The sequence below is a fragment of the Pleurodeles waltl genome, chromosome 3_1 (assembly GCF_031143425.1).
Source record: "Pleurodeles waltl isolate 20211129_DDA chromosome 3_1, aPleWal1.hap1.20221129, whole genome shotgun sequence".
NCBI classification, from domain to species: domain Eukaryota; kingdom Metazoa; phylum Chordata; class Amphibia; order Caudata; family Salamandridae; genus Pleurodeles; species Pleurodeles waltl.
Genome location: NC_090440.1, coordinates 984,002,940 through 984,020,648, shown reverse-complemented (window position 1 = coordinate 984,020,648; position 17,709 = coordinate 984,002,940).

Below are 17,709 nucleotides of genomic sequence, written 5' to 3'. Positions count from 1 at the left end.
ATTTATAAAAATTATCTTGGGAAGTACAAATATTTGAAACCTCTACATGTTGATAAACATTTGAAAAGTGATATAATTTCGGAGTTAGTGTGAACTGCTTTTCCTTTTATGCCATGTATTCAATCATGTATGCATATTTTTCATTTTAATTGTTAGAAACAATTAGTAACAATGTACCTATTTTATTAATTCCACCATAAAAATGTAGCATTTATTAAATTACAAGTTGACACTGATTAGTTATTAGGGAGGATTTTATCATTTGAATGTGAAACAAATGTGTCTAATCTTTTAATTGTTAACACAACCAAATTGATATTTTTTTCATTCAGCTTCTTCTTTAAAGAGAATTAATTCATAATAAAATCCCTAGAGATTGATTTAAAGGCATACAGATGATCTGTATGAATGTCACAGTAATGGGATTTAACAAAAATTAATATTCGTGCAATTACTATATGCGTCAGTACATTTATCATTGCCTGTAATATTCTGGGAAATGTCTGTCTTATCTTCCTAACGTATGCCACCTGGGTATAAAAATCAGAAATGACTGGAGAATGATCAATAATTTAAATTGCTCATATTTCAGAAATGGTTAGATTATTAATTAAGGATACACTGACAAAGATCAAGGGCCTGATTACGAGTGTGGCGGTCCTCCGATTGCCACACTCCCAGTGGCTGTCGGACCGCCGTGGTTGTGGCGGTCCGACTGCCACATTACGAGGTTGGTGGGCAGCCCTGCCAACCTACCGCCGTCTTTGCCGGGATTAGCCAGTGAACTTTGTGATGGTGCTAGCCAGGGGGGACTCGTCACTGCCCATGCCTAGCGCATGGCCAGTGCAGCAGGGGCTGCCCTGTGGCCCCCTGCACCTATTCTCCGCTAGCCTTTCTGCCATAAAACTGCTGGCAGAGAACAAGGTCATAATCCTCAGGGCAGCGCTGCTTACAGCACTGCCCTGGCAGATTAGGATCTCCGCCACCGCCAGACCACAGGGATCCAAGATCCTGGTGGAGCTCAAGATTCCCTGGCGGTCCGATCGCCAGGGTTGTAATGTGGTGGTCGGTGCGCTGCATTGGCAGTGGTCCAGACCATCACTGCGAGTGTGGTGGTCTATGGACCACCACACTTGTAATAAGGCCCATTGTGACTGATAAATCTTAGGAAAATCCACATAAAAGAACAGACCTATAATATTAAAGACAAATTTATGAGAAGAGTTTAAGAGCTGATTATTACCACTTAAATCAAAGGAAAATAAATAATTGACAAAATTTAGCAGAAATCTAATTTTGCGAAGGAAATAAAACAAAGGCTGAGAACATATCTTGTACCCTTAACTTCCTTTGCAATCTCTTAATGCATTCTTTAAACTTAGCAACGTCAAGTTATGTAATGGTTTCTTAGTATGCATTATTTAACAGGTGTATCAGACTGTAGCAGGCATTCATTTGTTTTAAGAAAGGTATCAAGTTTAGAAATTTTAGGCTTTACAAAACCTACCAAAATGGAAATTCTATGGCCAGGCCAAATCAGTTGTTTCATTTCCTTTGACACAGAGATCCTTTCATTAAATCTATATATTCTAGAAAAGAACACAATCATAACTTATGGTTCGAAATTGGTGACAGGAACCCAAGGCTTATTATCTACCTTAAGTGCTGTTTAAATATTGAAAACAAGTCTACAAATCCAGCAGACTGGAAAATATTTTTTTAAGGAAATCATATTAAAATTGGTTACATTTACAAAAGCGTACTTTTTCTAGGGTTTAACTGCACCTGTGAATCAGAGTTTGCAGATTTCTGTGAATCATGAGTAGGAGAATCAAATTCTGAATAGATGGTAAGGACCTTTGATTGAAAATAATTTGCCAGTTCATCACACAACTCCTGGGATCCGTTCAGGTTGATAGGATCTTTAGGTGAGGACATAAGGTTTACCACTTTGAATAGTTCTTTAGTGGAGTTGTAGGTGGTAATTTTGTTGCTGCAAAATTTCCATTTATCCTCTATGGCTGCTAATTTCTAATCCATAATTAGGGCTTTGTGTGTAATTTTTTCGTGGGCATCATAGTTTTTTTGCCAGGCTCGCTCTTGCCACTGACATGCTTGTCTAAGCTGCCTGAGCCAGTCAGAAAAGCTGACCGCTAGACTCGCGGTAAGGAGACCGCCAAGGAGTTGGTTGTCTCCCCAAAAGATCCATTACAAGGTTTCCACTGGGCTGATCGGCGGAAACCAAGGTTTCGGCCTGTCAACCCAGTGGAAACTGTGTGGCGGCATTGGAGCCGAGGCAATGTCGTCACACAGGGGGCCCCCCCCTGCAGTGCAGACAGTGAGCATTCGGATGATGCTGGTCAGGGGGCCCCTGCCCTGGGCATGGGCAGTGCAGGGGCCTCCTGTGACCCCCGGAAGTGGCTTTCCACCAGTCTTTTCATGGTGGAGTCCACACCATGAAAAGGCTGGCGGAAAGTAGGGTTATAATCAGCCAGGTGGCGCTGAGTTCAGCGCCGCCATGGCTGGTTACAAGACCGACCGTCGCCACCCCGCAAGGATCCATGATCCTGGTGGTGGTGGTGGTGGTGGTGGCATTACCCTGGTGGTCCGACCACCAGGGTTGTAATCTGGTGATGGGACCGCCAAGAGTGCAGCAGGCCGACTGCCACCTCAGTCTTGGCGATCCTCAGACCGCCAACTCATGATAGGGCTCATAGTGTCAAGAAATGACACAGATTGTTTGCATGTGGCATCCTCTAACTTAAAATTAAAATCCCTAAATATTGTGAAACTACCTTTCTCTAGGTATGGTTTAATAAATTGGCCAATTTTGAGTATGAAAACCTATTTAGGGCCTGGCGGTCTATAGACTAGAATGCCAGAGAAGGATTTTGTGACCTGGACTTTTAGTGTGAAGGGTAAAGCGTCAAAGAGAATCAAAGCCTGTATAGGTTCCATAAAACAGTGATACCTTATTTTGTGGATAATTGCAAGACCTCTACCTAGTCTGTTTTCTCGATCATGTCATACAGTATCATGTACCCCAGGGGAATCGCATCCACCATCTCATTCACTATCTGTGAAGAATATTTAATTTTTTTCAAGTAAGTAATATCATTGTCAGGAGTATTGTTTTTGTTGGTTTTTTTTATATAGTTTTCAATATTTTAGTTATAAAAATATTGTTTTTTTATTATCTTTGGGTTTAGTTCATATATTCATTATATGTGTTATTGTTGTTTGTATAATTGTTAATGGTATTCCTACATATAGTTTGTAATTTTAAGTGATTTTTAATTTTAATTTAATTACCAATAGTAATGTATAGTGTTGTAGTGAGTTGCTAGGTTTATAGGGGTATAGGTTGGGAACTTAACTTTGTCTAATTGACAATGAATTATTAGTTTATTATTTAATTAAATAATAGTAATGTAAAGTGTGTAAAAAGATATTTATTAATGTATATACTAGGTGTGGACTGCTGAGTTTGTCAGGGTATGTGGTGAGGAGTTGATTAAGTAATATTTATTAACAAGTAATTATAAATATATTAATACCTATTTCATTGATTATTAATTATGTATACTGGGTAACAATTATATTTTTTTGTTATATAATAGGTGTGCTCTGCTTGGTTTGTAGGGGTGTAGGCTGGGAATTTAATTAGGTAATAATTAGCATGAATTATTATTTTATTATTATTTATTTAGTTTATTATTAATTATGCCAACTGTGTAATATTTATATATTTTTAGTTATATATTAGATGTGGGCTTCCAGGATTGTTGGGACATAGGCTGGGAAGTTATTTAAGTGACAATTAATGAATAATTAGTTACTAATTAGTTATTTACTTGATTATTATGTCAATTGTGCCTCGTAACAGGGCTTACTAAACCATTCACCCTTATACTCTTATACTTACAGGAGGACTGAGCCACTACCATCAAACAATCTTTAAAAGTTATGTTTACTCTAAGCATAGCATCCATGACTTCCCCTGATCTGGGTGTTTCTGACAAGAAGTATGCCTGTAATCAAATTTAGATTTTCACCCACCACCTTCTCTACTACTTGCGAATATTTACCTGTCTCCAAACAAGTCTCCTACCCTGATCTTTAGTCCTCACCGAAGCAGGTCCTCCCCACCCTGGTTTGCGGAAAATCTCAGGAAAATCAAGGAAAATCGTGAGTGGGTGTCAGGGAGACCAGATCCTCGTGGTCTGCGCACGTTCCCAACATGTCCACCACTAGACAGCTCCAAGACTCTGATAGATAAAATCACAGAGCCTGAGAGAGTCCAAGCGGGGGAAAAGGGGATTAGGATGGGAACAGCTGGGAAGGAGAACTGTAGGAAGCAAAAGGTTAAACCACACAATATCAAGATTATATCACATTGATTTTCACTAGACTATGATTCTAAGCATTGTCATACTGTAACCATGGATAACTTAAGAAATTACTAATAACTAGGCCTCAAGATGTCTGGGTACCTGGGAAGGAATCAAGAATGATTAATGCAACTTCTCATATGAAACTTTTCATGAAATGTTACATATTGTCTAGGAATATAAGAACCTTCTAGAATTATGGCCCTCATTACAACATTGGCGGTAAAAGCCGCTTACCGCCGTGCAGAAGACTGCCAACACATCGCCGCAGCAGCGGAAATCCGCCACAGCTATTATGACCCACAGCACGGAATCTGCCAAAATTCAGACACCCACACAAGTACGCCACACAGTACGCCACACCAAAGGTCAGTGATAAACTGGCGAAAACAAATCCTCCACCGCCACGCCAACAGAAATACGCCCACACTATCACGACACACGAATCCACGCACCGGTCTTTCAACCGCGGTATTCCATTGGCGGTACACACCTCTGCGCTCAAAATACACACACATATACAAAACACTACCACATTGGACAATTCAAAATACAGACACCTGATACGCATACACACACCACTCCCACACACCCAATACAATATAAAACACAAACCCACATCACCCACAAACCCCTATGACAACAATTACTGAGAGAAGGCCAGAGAGAGCCACCACCATCAACAATACTAGCATCCACAGGCACACAACACCATCACCCACATAACTTCTACGCACCTCACACTACACACCACTACATATCAGCACACTTATCACCCCACACACCACCCCACACATCACCTACACCACCCCATGGCACGGCAAAGACACCCCAGGTTCTCGTAGGAGGAGCTCAGGGTCATGGTGGAGGAAATCGTCCGGGTAGAGCCACAGCTATTCGGAGCACAGGTGCAGCACACCTCCATAGCTAGGAAGATGGAGCTATGGCGAAGAATAGTGGACAGGGTGAACGCAGTGGGACAGCACCCAAGAAATCGGGAAGACATCAGGAAGAGGTGGAACGACCTACGGGGGAAGGTGCGTTCCGTGGTCTCAAGACACCACCTGGCGGTTCAGCGGACTGGCGGCGGACCCCCACCCCCTCCCCCACAACTAACAACATGGGAGGAGCAGGTCTTGGCGATTCTGCGTCCTGAGGGCCTCGCAGGAATAGGTGGAGGAATGGACTCTGGTAAGTCAAATCTTAACTATTACATCCCCCACCCTACCTGCATGCCAGCACATACCCCCACCCTCACCCTCACCCCCATCACTCTTACTCCTCACAAATGTCCCAACATCACAAACCACACATCCTAACACCAAGCCCTGCATGCAACAACAAAGCATGAACACCCATCACCAAAGCACGTCCACTACAGATACCCACACACCCCCTTTAACCACCATCACACAAGGTCCCACACAGGAATGCAAGCACTGAGGTACACGGTCACCCACCCATTGCACACCATGCCACACACAGATGTAATAAACATCCTTTTATACCCCTGCGGGACCCCTACCCAACGTCACCGGGCAGGAGGGTCCACACCACCAACAGAAGAAGCCCACAGTATTGACAGCACCTCTGTCCAACTGGATCTAGATGACCAGCCCGGCCCATCGGGGACCTCTGGACAGTTGGTTCCCTTCACCCAGTCACAGGCCACCACAGACCTTCCCCACTCTGGAAACACCAGCACAGCACCCACCCAGCGGGCCCATACCTCCGCCCCCAGGACACATCAATCAGCAGTGTGTCCACCACTACAGGGAACCCAGGCTAACCCACCACCCCAACAACAACAGGGACCTGGGGGCAGTGGTAGTGGGCACACGGTCCAGGGGACGGAGGCCCAGGAACACAGGGGAACTGGGAGGGCTGCTGTGCGACAGGGGGAGGACTGGCCCAGGGAACCCACTCTCCACAAGGCCCTCTCCAACATCATGGGAGCCTACCACCACTCCCAGGAGACGATGGCAACGGTACTGGCCAAGTTTCAGGAGACCCAGCGCCTGCAGGAGGAACAGTATTCTGGATTCAGGGAGGAACTCAGAGCCATCAATTCCACCCTGGGCACCATCGTAGGGGTGCTGAAGGAAGTACTCAACACTAGGAGGGACACTGTGGCACTACAAGGGGCCCCTGACACTAGCATGGACGATGAACTGCCCACCACCTCAGCCGGCGCTAGTGGACAGGAGGCATCGCCACAGGACCACCACACCAGCACCCCACCCCCTGCAGAGGGAGAACAACCTCGCAAACGGTCCCTGAGATCCAGGACAAAGACAGAGAACGATGCCAAGACCCCCGCCAAGAAATGAGACCACCCTGATTTGTCATCCTACTGTCCCACTTTGTCACCCTGTCCATCCTTAAACTGCCCCAGCTCCACTTCCTATGCCCATTAGGGCAATGCACCTGTGTGACTAATAGACTGGACTCTGCCATGGACATTCCTCCACCATCAACCCTCACCATTTTGCTACCCCCTCCAATATTGAGCACTTAAATAAACACCCTTAAAGCACAAAACAATCTGGAGTCAGTCTGTGATTTCGGAATACTGTATTAGCAGTCACTGTGGCAAAAAGCTGTTTCATTTGTAATGTCAACATACCTATGTCACACAGCTCTAGTCCATGAGGAATCAAAGCAGATGTCACACTGTGGGACCCACATCTGTGAAATCGTAAGGGAAAGTGACAACTCAGTGACCATACACAGGGTGAAAACGACGGACAGTAGAGAGGTAGTATTGTTTAAGTACATGTGGTAGGCAGGTTTGTATTCTTACCTGTGTTTCACTGGAAATATTGCTGGATCACTGAGTCCCTGTTGTCCATGTCTTCTTCTTCTGCTTCCTCGTCTTCACTGTCCACAGGCTCCACAGCTGCAACAACACCGCCATCTGGACCATCCTCCTGCAGAAAAGGCACCTGTCGTCCCAAAGCCAAGTTGTGAAACATACAGCAGGCCACGATGATCTGGCACACCTTCTTTGGTGAGTAGAATAGGGATCCACCTGTCATATGGAGGCACCTGAACCTGGCCTTCAGGAGGCCGAAGGTCCGCTCGATCACCCTCCTAGTTCGCCCATGGGCCTCATTGTAGCATTCCTCTGCCCTTGTCCTGGGATTCCTCAATGGGGTCAGTAGCCATGACAGGTTGGGGTAACCAGAGTCACCTGCAAATGGCGAGGGACAACTGTTAGACACACATTAACCTGTAGGGATATCCCCAGACCCACATAACCATTCCCGCTGACTTGCTTCCAGGTGCTCACCTAATAGCCACACACAGTGGCTCTGGAGATGACCCATCACATAAGGGATGCTGCTATTCCGCAGGATGTAGGCGTCATGCACTGAGCCAGGGAACTTGGCATTCACATGGGAGATGTACTGGTCTGCCAAACATACCATCTGTACATTCATAGAATGATAACTCTTCCGGTTTCTGTACACCTGTTCACTCCTGTGGGGGGGGGACCAAAGCCACATGTGTCCCATCAATGGCACTTATGATGTTGGGGATATGTCCCAGGGCATAGAAATCACCTTTCACTGTAGGCAAATCCTCGACCTGAGGGAAACGATGTGGCTCCGCATGTGTTTCAGCAGGGCAGACAACACTCTGGACAACACGTTGGAAAACATAGGCTGGGACATCCCTGATGCTATGGCCACTGTTGTTTGAAATGACCCACTTGCTAGGAAATGGAGCACTGACAGCACCTGCACTTGAGGGGGGATTCCTGTGGGATGGCGGATAGCTGACATCAGGTCTGGCTCCAACTGGGTACACAGTTCCTGGATTGTGGCGCAGTCAAGCCTATATGTGATGATCACATGTCTTTCCTCCTTGTTGACAGGTCCACCAATGGTCGGTACATCGGAGGATGCCGCCATCTCCTCACAGGTCCCAGTGGACGGTGCCTATGAAGGACAACAGCAAGCACAGAGTGAAACAACTCAGAGGAACGTACCCACAGCTTACACAGAACACAAATCATAATCTAAAAAGTGGCCTGTATGTGTGTAGAGTCTAGGCCTAGGTATGTGTGACGCAGTTGAAAATTAAGCCATGTGGGCCCCTGAAATGGCGGCTGCCTGACCTCTAAAGTGGGATAATGGGATGTGAGGTAACTGCGCTGGCGTTGTACACCATCGCGAAAATCGGTCTAAGACCGCGGTGCAATGCTGCATTGGTTAACATTGGACCCTATGGGTCCCAGGAGCCAATGACGATGTACGCCGGCGGTGACGGTACGCACCGCCGCGGACGTGACCGCCATTTTCTATCTGTTTAATCACTCAATACCTGATCTTTGACAGGAGAGGACCTACACTGCAAGTGCTGCTGTGACCTCGGTCTGGAAGAGACAATGGCTGGAGTGTCTGGGGAAAGGGCCCCTGCCTTCACATCGGAGGAGTTGGAGAAACTTGTGGATGTGGTCCTCCCCCAGTACACGCTACTCTACGGTCCTCCAGACAAACAGGTAAGTACACTGGGAGCATGCTGTATGGGCTATGCCTGTGTGGAGACGTGTGGATGGAAGAAGGAAGGGGGGAGAGTGCGGCGTGCATGAAACGACGGTGAGTGCATGTGCCACATGACAAGGGTAGGGATGGGGGCCAATGACTGTGACGGTGCAGTTGGTAATAAGTTTCTCTTCCCCTGTACAAATCATGTAGGTCAGCGCACATCAGAACAGAAAAAATATATTTGGCGTGCCATCGCCAAGGAAGTCCGGACCTTGGGGGTCTACCACAGACGGAGCACCCACTGCCGGAAAAGATGGGAGGACATTCGCCGCTGGAGCAAGAAGACTGCGGAGGCTCAGCTGGGGATGGCCTCCCAACGTGGGAGGGGTGCCCGTCGCACCATGGTCCCCCTGATGTTCAGGATCCTGGCGGTGGCGTACCCGGAGTTGGATGGGCACTTGAGGGCATCACAGCAGCCACAAGGGGATGAGTACACTCTCATTCTGCTGATTTTGTGTGCAGTGGAGGTGTCTGGGTGGGGGAGGTGGGCTGTGGGTTTCCCTAGGCCAGGGCGAGTTCCGTAGGCAATGTCCCTCCGTAAGGCAGGCCATGTGGCACCCCACCGCACCTCTGTAGAGTGTCAAGTACACCTAGTCATGCCCCTGTGTCATCCATGTGTGCAGATGTGGTCCATAGCCTAGTAGGCCATTTCCCAGGAATTGAACAGTGGAGCCCAAGAGCGCGGCGTAGTGCAGGGGGCTTGTGTGTCTGTTGTGTCCGCCAACGGTAGCGGTAATGCATGCACTCAACATGTCTTTCTTCTGTCGTCCCACCCTTTTTGTGGTCTCCCTGTTCTTGTGTGCATTAACATCATCATGCGGAGGAGCAGTGGCACCGGAGCACAAGGGGACTGCATCCCACATGGCCATGGAGGGCCACACTACGGAATCGGACTTCACCAGTGGGACGGAGGGCGAGGGGAGCTCCACGGCGGGGACAGGAGCTGAGACCAGCGACACTGACTCGTCTTCTGATGGGAGCTCCCTTGTGGTGGCAGCAACATCTGTGCCCCCCCCATCTACAGGTACAGCTGCCACCCCCCCTTCCTGCACCGCCCTCCCAGCAGCCCCTCAGCCTTTGCCCCCTGCCTGCTCACCCGGGAGAGTGGGCATCACCTTCGCCCCAGGCACCTCAGGCCCTGCCCCTGTCACCCCTGCTGCCCTCAGTGAGGAGGCCATTGACCTCCTCAGGTCCCTCACTGTTGGGCAGTCTACCATTTTGAATGCCATCCAGGGTGTAGAAAGGCAGTTGCAACAAACAAATGCATTCCTGGAGGGCATTCATTCTGGTCAGGCGGCCCTTCAGCGAGTTTTTCAGACTCTGGCCTCAGCACTGATGGCAGCCATTGTCCCTGTGTCTAGCCTCCCCCCTCCAACTTCCTCCACCCAGACCCAATCCCCTGTACCCCAGCCTCTCCCAAGCACACCTCTAGACCAGCATGCACACACGTCAACACACAAGGGAAACTCAGGCAAACATAAGCACCACACATCCCACAGACACTCATGCAAGCATCACACACATGCAGACACACCAACATCCACTGCCTCCACTGTGTCCCCCTCCTCCTTGTCTCCCTCCTCCCTCCCAGTCTCGTCTACACTCACACCTGCATGCACTACCTCTACAGCCACTACTACCATCACCAGCACACCCACCACCACACCCCGCTCACGTGCAGTCCCCACCCCCACTACCATTCACACGTCCCCTGTGTCCTCTCCCAGTGTGTCTGTGACGCCCCCTCCCAAGATACACAAACGCAGGCACACACCCACCCAACAGCCATCCACCTCATGACAGCCTCCAGCGCATGCACCTTCACCCGAAGTCAGCAAACGAACACCTCCTACAACCACAACCTCTTCCACCACTCCCAAACCCCCTCCAGCTACCTGTCCCAGTGTCTCCCAAAAACTTTTCCTGTCCAACCTTGACCTATTTCCCACACCTCCCCCACCCCGTCCGTCTCCTAGGTCCCGAACTAGCACCTCAGCCACAACATCTCTGGGATCAGTGGTGCCTGTAGTCACCAGAATCTGGAGTGCACCGGCACCAGGGCAGCCAGTGTGCCACGGAGCCACAGCACAGACAGTCGGCCACCTGTGAAGCATCAGAAGTTGGCCAGTGACCGGCGGGAGAGGGGGAAGACTCGAGCCACCAAAGCCGCTCCCAGGGGTCCCGGTGGGAGTGTGGAGTCAGCTGCGACACCTTCCAAGGTGGGGAAGGGCCACAAGAAACCAGGAAAGTCTGGGAAGAGCAGCACGGCGGAGGAGACCGTCATCATCCCCGCTGCCGAGGAGGCCACAGCCATCATCCCCACTGACCAGGAGGCCACAGCCATCATCCCCGCTGACACAGAGAGGACCGCCAGCACAAGCCCCGCTGGGCTAGAGAGGACCGCCAGCACAAGTCCCGCTGGGACAGAGAGGACCGCCAGCACAAGCCCCGCTGGGCTAGAGAGGACCGCCAGCACAAGCCCCGCTGGGCTAGAGAGGACCGCCAGCACAAGCCCCGCTGGGACAGAGAGGACCCCAAGCACAAGCCCCGCTGGGCTAGAGAGGACCGCCAGCACAAGCCCCGCTGGGCTAGAGAGGACCGCCAGCACAAGCCCCGCTGGGACAGAGAGGACCCCAAGCACAAGCCCCGCTGGGCTAGAGAGGACCGCCAGCACAAGCCCCCCTGGGACAGAGAGGACCGCCAGCACAAGCCCCTCTGGGACAGAGAGGACCGCCAGCACAAGCCCCGCTGGGACAGGGAGGACCGCCTGCACAAGCCCCGCTGTTCCATGAAAGACCGCCAGCAGCTGAGTCACTGCAAAGGAGCCCGCCGCTCCAAGCACCACTGAACAGGGCAGCGCCGTCTCAAGCACCACTGAACACAGCACCGCCATCTCAAGCACCGCTGAACAGGGCACCGCCGTCTCAAGCACCGCTGAACAGGGCACTGCCGTCTCAAGCAACGCTGAACAGGGCACCGCCGTCTCAAGCACCGCTGAACAGGGCACCGCCGTCTCAAGCACCGCTGAACAGGGCACCGCCGTCTGAAGCACCGCTGAACTGGCACCGCCGTATCAAGCACCATTGAACAGGGCACCCGCCGTCTCAAACACCGCTGGCCCATGAGTGCCAAGGGCACTGACGCTACTGAGTCCGTCAAGGGCAGAATGAAGCACTCTGGGCACCATGCCCCCTCCAGAACCAGTGGAGAGATCCAGCCACTACCTCTGTCCTTAGCAGGATGACGCACTCTGGGCACAATGCCCCCTCCAGAACCAGTGAAGAGATCCATCCACTACCTCTGTCCTTAGCAGGATGAAGCACTCTGGGTACAATGCCCCCTCCAGAACCAGTGGAGAGATCCATCCACTACCTCTGTCCTTAGCAGGATGAAGCACTCTAGGCACAATGCCCCCTCCAGAACCAGTGGAGACTGTTATCCACTTGAGAGACTGTGGCTTTGCACTTCCCAGTATTGAACAGTGGATAAACCATCCACTGGAGAGACTTGTGAGACGGTGGCTTTGTACTCCCCAGGAAGGAACAGTGGGCAAACCACCCACTGTAGAGACTTGAGAGACTGTGGCTTTGCAACCCCCAGGATTGAACAGTGGGCAAACCACCCACTGGAGAGACTTGTGAGACTGTGGCTTTGCATTCCCCAGGATGGAACAGTGGGCAAACCACCCACTGTAGAGACTTGAGAGACTGTGGCTTTGCACTCCCCAGGATTGAACAGTGGGCAAACCACCCACTGAAGAGAGTTGAGAGACTGTGGCTTTGCACTCCCCAGGATGAAACAGTGGGCAAACCACCCACTGTATAGACTTGAGAGACTGTGGCTTTGCACTCCCCAGGATGTAACAGTGGGCATGTGGCCTTCTCGTGGATTTGGCGTCGTGCACTCAACCAGTTGAGGTGCCCCCCTTTCCCTCCCCCTGAGGTGCCTGTTTTCTTGCTCTCCAATGCCCCTGCAGTGTTCTCTCTGTCATGGTCAGGGATCTTGTGTGGGCCTCGCCCATACCGTGTGGGCCCAGTGTTCCAGGGACTTAATTGGAGCACTACCTGGACTACTATGCTTGGTGTATATTTTGTTAATGGTGTATATATATATTTTTGCCTACTTGCTTTTAATATATTACAATGGTTACACTCATTTTCTTTTGTCTTTGCATTCTTCCGGGGGGTTGAGGGGTGTAACTATAATGTATCATGATGTATTATTAGTGGGTGTGTTGTAGTGGGTGAGGGTGGGGGTGGTGGTGTTGCGTGTGTGTGTCCCTGTTTCTTCCCTCCCCCTTCCCCTGTGTCGTAGGCGCAGTACTCACAGTGGTCTTCGCCGACGGCGTTCGTGCTCCTGGTAGAGGAGCAGGAAGCTATCGCAGGGAGAATTTGGAGTTCCGGCTCCATGGTGTCCTAGTTCCTCGTGGGGGGTGTAGAGGTGAGTGTTTTCCCTTTGGAATCCTGTTTCCGCCGTGTTTTTGTCTGTGGTGAATCCGCCCCGGAAAATGTGGCGGATTGGTAGGTTGTGATACTGTGGGCGGTACTTTTTCCTCCGCCTGTCTGTTGGCGGTGACCGCCGCGCTGTTTTTATGTACCGCTGTGGCGGTCGGAGTGTTAAAGTGGCTGTCTTTGTTGGCAACATTTTTACCGCCGGCCTGTTGGCGGTCTTACCGCCGCTTTAACATCGACCGCCAGGGTTGTAATGACCACCTATGTTTTCAGAACAAACATGGTCCTTTTACATGAGGACAAAAAGTAATCTGAACATTTCCTGGAAAACAATAGGAATTGTACTAAGGACTTAATATGCACATATAATGTAACATCTTGAATTTTAACACCTTTGCAGAAAATTCAAAAGCCCTGGATAGTTTTGTGCACTTCAGGAAACACTACACATCAAAAGTTTTTTAATTGCCATGAAATGATCGCGAACACTGTAAGCGATCTGAACACCTAGATTTAAATGTGGGAAATGAACTGCACACACTGCCGATTTCAACAAGTATATGCAAATTCCTCGGAATGATCGCGCACTCTGTAAGCGATCTGAACATCAAGGTTTAAATGCGGGAAATGAATTGCGTGTCTTGCCGATTCGAATGCCACCATGCAAATGCCAAGAAATGGTTTCGCACAAAGAATATCAAGAGTTAAATGCAAGGAATGAATCGTGCGTCTTGCCGATTCGAATGCCACCATGCAGATGCCAAGAAATGGTTGCGCACAATTAATATCAAGAGTTAAATGCAAGGAATGAATCGCGCGTCTTGCCGATTCGAATGCCACCATGCAAATGCCAAGAAATGGTAGCGCACAATGAGTATCAAGAGTTAAATGCAAGGAATGAACTGCGCGTCTTGCCGATTCGAATGCCACCATGTAAATGCCAAGAAATGGTAGCGCACAATGAGTATCAAGAGTTAAATGCAAGGAATGAATCGCGCGTCTTGCCGATTCGAATGCCAATATGCAAATGTTTAGAAATGGTCTTGCACACTGTTGCTGACCCGAATCTCAAAAGTCAAATGGCAAGAATGAATCGCGCGTCTTGCCGATTCGAATATCAACATGTAAATGCCAGAAACCACAAGCACATTCACATGCACAAGGAAAAATCTTTCAACATGAAAACTAGGCCCAAAAACTTGAATGCCTTCGAAAACGGGATTGGGGGCCCAGCCCGAACTCCTTCTTACCACCCTGATCAAGGATCACCAATACAATGAAGGGCAAGGGCCTGGAAGGTCAAGGTAGGCCTCCGGAACAGGAGTTCAGGAAATTGCTGCTGCTCTGCACCGGGACCTCTGAATAGTGAGCATGTGAAGCTGGGCTGGCTCCCTTATATAGAGTCTGGCCCAGCCCACAAATCACACCCAGTCATGCTGCAGGGAAATCTTCTAGAAGGTCCTAGAAAGGGACCAAACCCTGATACACTCTGTAAGCCTGCAGCAATACTTTCTCAAATTAAAATTATTTGCAAACATCATTAATAGTGGTTTCAAGGTAAAACTCTGCAATGCAAAAGGTTAACAAACTGCATATTAAAACAATGCATGAATTATGCTCTTGCATAAAGACTGAGTTTTTGCATTTTAGTCGCCCGTAGAGTGTGCAATGCCCTGATGTTGACAGTGAGTTATGGTCACTAAAGTGTTTCTCCACCACCTTACCATGTATAACCACATTTTTTAAAGATGGGGACACAGATATGTAATCAATTGTTGTTTCAGCCCCTCTACCTACAAAAGTTGGGGGCCTGATGTAAACCTGCATCTTCCATATCGCAAGTATTCAAGAGGCCCAAGCTCCGTAAGCCCTTAATCAGGTCCTTGCCCTTTGGGTCCTGTGGTCCCTCAGCTATAAATACCTCATGATCCACCTCAAAAGGATTCACCATTGTGCTATGCTGCCCTATTTTGGCATTAAGGTCCCCTGACACGACAGCACAGAACTCCAGACCAAACCCCTCCAATCTACACTTTAAAATCTGAAGAACTGAAAAAAGGACCGTGATTTGGCAACCGGAGTCCCAGACAGTATTAAAAATTTTTACCAACAGGACATTAAATTTGTTTGGAAAAACTACCCAAACAATCAATATACCCTGATGGTTGCAGATAATGTGATACGCTCTCGCTATTTTAGAGAATCGAATTAGGGTAACTAGACCCCCTTTAGGGCGACCTCCTTGGGGCCGAGCAGCCGGGACTGCAAACCTATGATAACCATCCCACGCTGCCAGCCCATCCGACCAGGTTTCTTGAAGTAGAATAAAATCATACTGTGCCAAAAACCTTATCCATTCATAATCTGATAGCTTAGTGTCATACCCTGCTACATTCCATGAAATAAGACAACACTTTGTGGTCTTTCTGCCCTGATCTTCCATGATCCTAATAGCATTTGGGGGTTCTACCGTGCCCACTATGAATCTCCCTGCATAGAATCAGTCCACCCCCTCCAGATCAGGAATACTAATAGAACCATTCCCAGTACTAGTTGGCTGTAAGACTCCCTGCTCTAGATGGGGATTTCTAGGATTCCTAATTGGAGAGTCATCAGATGGCAGGGTGTGATTATAAAGAAGCCCAAGGGGACCATACCAATCTTTCCCTTCCTCTGGGAAGCCAGGCTTTGTGTGAATAGGAACCGCTGGGCCAGACATGGATATCTGCAATTTACAATAACACAATCCCCGTTTCCCACTTTTTCTCAAGGCCCAACCCAATCAATTCTTCTGACAAACAAAATATCCATAAGATCCTTACAAGCAAAGTCGCAGTTTTCACTCAGCCAGTGACAAGTCTTGTTTTTTAGTTGGTCCTTGGATTCACTTGCATCTGGTGCTAAAGAAGGAACGTCAGTAAGCACCACCACATAGGGGGAACAGGCCGGAGGGAGCTCCAAACAAACAAGTGGGGAGCTTTTCTGAGAATACAGATCTTGGGCTCCACTTTGTTGAGGCTCCCTCCCATTCCCCATATGTCTGCTACCAGTTATCCTTCCATCTCCCAGCCTGTTAATTGCCCTTGCATCTGCTGATGAAACAACCAGGGCAGCCAAGGCAGCCTCGCTACAGTTTCCAGGAGCCCCCAAAATTGAGAAACTTGTGGGTTACCGCAAGTCTCTACCCAGGGCCCTAGGGTGTCCCTCAGATAGGAACGTCCCTGCGGATGGTTGATTTTGATGACTGAGATCCAAAGGGCCACCCTCAGCTATGACTGGGCTGGGCCTCTCCTGCCCACACAGCAGGAAAACTGCATTTTCAAGCGCCTGCAATTTCTCCAAAACCGGGGCCAAACTAGCCTCAGTCAACTCCCTCAGCTTCACCAGTATGGTATCAACACCGAAACGCGGGGTCTGACTGAGGCCAGTGCCATCCACCAAACCCATAGGATTCAAATATGCGGGCAAAGGCGGTTTTGATGTAATCCCAGCTCTCTTCGATGCCTTTTTCTTTTTCAAGGGAGGGCTGCTCCTAACCGGGGGGAAACCATCAGAAGCCTCTTATTCTTCCTCATTGTCCCAGTCAGACCACTTGCCCCTGTTTCTGCTGGTAGTGGGGTTTCGGGCAGCCCTCCCAGCTCTCTCCATATGGGGTCCACCATGATCTTCCTATGATCCCAGAGCCTCATTTTCTGGAGAGACTGGCTGCCAGTCACCCATCCCCAGTGAAGGTCTCCTCTCTGCCAAGTCAGTCTCCTTTGTGACTACCCCAACTGCTCTGGCAAGAAAGGGGTCCAGCGTTGTATTTGAACTTCCCTTCCCTCCTCCATGCTGGTCCCCCGTTTGCAGTGCCCTTCTCCTGCCCATCCTCACAGTATACCGGGGGCCTCTCTAGGAAACAGGTCAACTACAACCAGATTTAAAAATAGTAGGTTCTCATGGGGTGTAGGAGTCAAAACCAGTAATAAACTGTACAACACTTATTAGAGTCAGAACACTCACCCGCCATACCGGAGCGAAGAGGGGTGGCCCATCCCAGCCTCATCCGGTCAATGACGGGCAAAGGACGGGCCCGCCCTTGGCCCGGGCTTTGCCTGGGTGCAGCCAGCGCACGTCCCGCGCGGCGGTAAACAGTCCAGCACTTTCAAGCGCTCGCTGGTTCATGGCTCCGCCCCCTACCTCCTCTCAGCGTTCTGGAACACAGAGTCCCTTCCTAGATGCAGCGCACTTCCCACGCGGTGGTAAACAGTCCAGCGCTTTCAAGCGCTCACCGGTTGATGGCTCCGCCCTCTGCCTCCTCACAGCATTCTGGGA